Below are 3,042 nucleotides of genomic sequence, written 5' to 3'. Positions count from 1 at the left end.
TGATTTTTTTAAAGATATGAGGTGCCTAACACTTCAACCTTGGGTGACATCTGTCTCCTAAGATCCCTTCCTGTGTAATTGAAACTCCTCTTCTCAACAAGTGTCATGGAAGTATATTATTTTTTTCTGATAAATAAAAGGTGGGTGGAGGTGGGGAAGAGCAGTGGGCTGGTTTCCTGGGCAAGAGAAGCAGAAGACAAGAGACCATGTGGCTGAGAGGCTGAGGAATGGAGAAAGAGTTTGCTGGGACTGAATGGTTTTATCCTTAATATTTTCTAATTTTGACTGCGGTTACCCATTAACTCCCATAATAAGCCCCCTCAATCATGAGTATTGTTTATGAGTTCCTGCAGTCTGCAGCAAATTATCAAACCCATAATCTGGTATCAATTTGAGAGGATAACGAGTGAAGGGGTGGAGTCTGGTCTGTCGATCAAGATATAACCAATGAGCCCTCTGTGTGGGCATGGCTTTCTCCTGAGAATTCTTGGAAATCTGGTTTTTCCTCCTTGGATGCAGGAGAGACTCTCTGCTCACTTCCTGTGAGACATCCCTGAGGAGAAGCCACATGGACCTACCCTGATGCAGCCCTGGGAACTGGAGGAGTCACATGGAGACCCCTGCCAGTGCTGAGATGCTTCTACCATCACTGACTTTGCACCCACTGGCCTGTGATCCTCCTGCATTCAGCATCATTGCGTGTGTTTTGTGATTCTGAAGAGGATTTTATACTTTGGTACCGGACATATGGGCTAATATGGGACTTAAGGACTTGATCTGAACTGGGCTGGGATTTTTTTCTCAATATTCAACTGCTTGTGTATATAAACCTCTTTTTTATACACATATTTGTGTCCATGAACTTGTTTCTCTAGTCTACCCAAACTAACATAGAAGGGAACAGTGGGTATCAGAAGAGGGTAAATAAAGATGGAGCATGGAGGTATGTCTGACCCCTGCCTCGTCGCATGAGGGAAGCCACCTCCATGCCATTTACTGAAGATTTATAACTGCTGCTTTTATGAATGTGGACTACAAATTCAATAAATTCAATCTTTTCTCCATTTATAATGATGTTATTTTTGGTCTAGGTGTGAGGATTTTTGCTTTCTTTATGCTGAGGTGTAATCTCATACTAAAGGCCATAGTCTTTTATCTTAATTAGTGAGTGCTTCAAGTCTTCTTTGCTTTCAGCAAGTGTGTTAGACCAGGTTGACTAGAGAAACAAATCCAGTGACACTCATATATGAGCTTTAGGAGTAATTCTATATTAAGAAAGCTTCCCAGGCCACTCCAACTCAAATCCATTAAATCCAATAGTAGTCCATAAGTCCTTCTTCAGATTTACAGAACCACATGCAATGATGCAGAATGTGGAAAGATCACAGGTCAGTGGGTGCAGAGTTGTGTGGATCCAGGGTCTAAGGTCCGTGGAAACAGCAAGGCTCCAGCAGCTCGCTGAGTGACAGGCAAGCTGGAAGGTAAAGGCAGAGAGAGGGGCAGGTTCTCTTCCCATTATTGTCAATGTGAAACATAATTTCTTATGATCCACACAGTAAGTCTTTACAGAGTGAATAAAACACAGGGAAACATCATTCTGATATTCTTTCCTTTATCCAAGATCCATCTGATATCAGCAATGCTTCTCTCACATCCTCTTCTGAATCCAGCATGAATTACTGGTAGTTTCCTGTCAACATACTGCTACAATTTATTTTAAATTATTTTCATTAAAAGTTTTATTTGCCTGTGATATTAATTATATTCTTTGATATTTTCCATATTCTGTATAATCACCTTTCTTTGGAAAGGTCAGGAATATGAATCTCTTCCACTAAGTTGGCCAGGTAGCTGTCTTCCAAATTTCTTGGCATAAAAACATCTGTATCTCCATCAATTCCAGCCTTGTTTTGTGCTAGTGCCCTTAGTGCAGCATGGACTTCTCCCTTCAATACTATTAGTTTCTTTTTTCTCTCTCACTTCTTTATGCTTTTATTAGGTGGGGATTAACATTTCAAAATAACAAATTTGTACTCAATACTTTAAACTATTCATCAACCCCAATAGTTTACCTGTCAACCACTCCCTGATTTCTCTTCTTCCTCTTAACCCAAGTTAATGCCCATCAACAATCTAGCCTATTTTTTATCTTCCCTCCCTCATCCTCCTCCACCTGGCAAACTCCAAAGTCTGATCTCTTCTATATGAAACTCTTTTAACTGCCAGCCCCAACAGAAGTTTCATGTAATACCAACAGTTTCTTGATCATACTGGACTTCGTAAAATGGTTGAACATTGACAATTTTTTTGGTATAGTGAATCTGTAAATTACTTCCATCTTCTTTTGATGTTTCCTGAATCATTCAATATTTTGCTCATAGAATGCTTCAATATTGTAACTCAAGACTTGAATATTTTTCTTTAGTTCTTTCATCTTGAGAAATGCTTAGCATGCTCTTCTCTTTGGGTTTTATAACTTTAGATCTTTGTGCTTTTTATTATAATACTTTACTTTATCTTCTTTGAGCCACATTTTGAAATCTTGCCTGTCCATTTTAGTACTGTGGTGATTTTCATAGTGTTATGATGCTAGAAATGATGCCATTAATATTCAAATCCCAGTAGGGTTACTCATGATGGATAGCCTTCAGCAGAACATCTAGACCAGTGGTTCTCAACCTTCCTAATGCCACGACCCTTTAATAGAGTCCCTCATGTTATGGTGACCCCCAACCATAAAATTATTTTCATTGCTACTTCATAACTGTAATTTTGCTACTATTCTGAATCATAATGTCAATATTTGATTTTCAGGATGTGTTTTCATTGTTACAAACAGAACATAATTAAAGCATAGTGATTAATCACAAAAACAATATGTAATTATCTATTGTGAAATATTTATTTCTAAGTACAAATAAATGAAATTTTGTCTTGAAGCATGGTGTAGCATGAGTAACAGTCTTCACGCCATGTGGGAAACAGAAAGATTTCTCCCAAGTCCTCTCCCCCAAATATGTTAGACTTAGGACACTGCTTGTA

This window comes from Echinops telfairi, unplaced genomic scaffold, assembly GCF_000313985.2.
Source record: "Echinops telfairi isolate 266 unplaced genomic scaffold, ASM31398v2 ScPeMD7_19;HRSCAF=73, whole genome shotgun sequence".
NCBI classification, from domain to species: Eukaryota; Metazoa; Chordata; class Mammalia; order Afrosoricida; family Tenrecidae; genus Echinops; species Echinops telfairi.
This window is presented reverse-complemented; position numbering follows the sequence as displayed.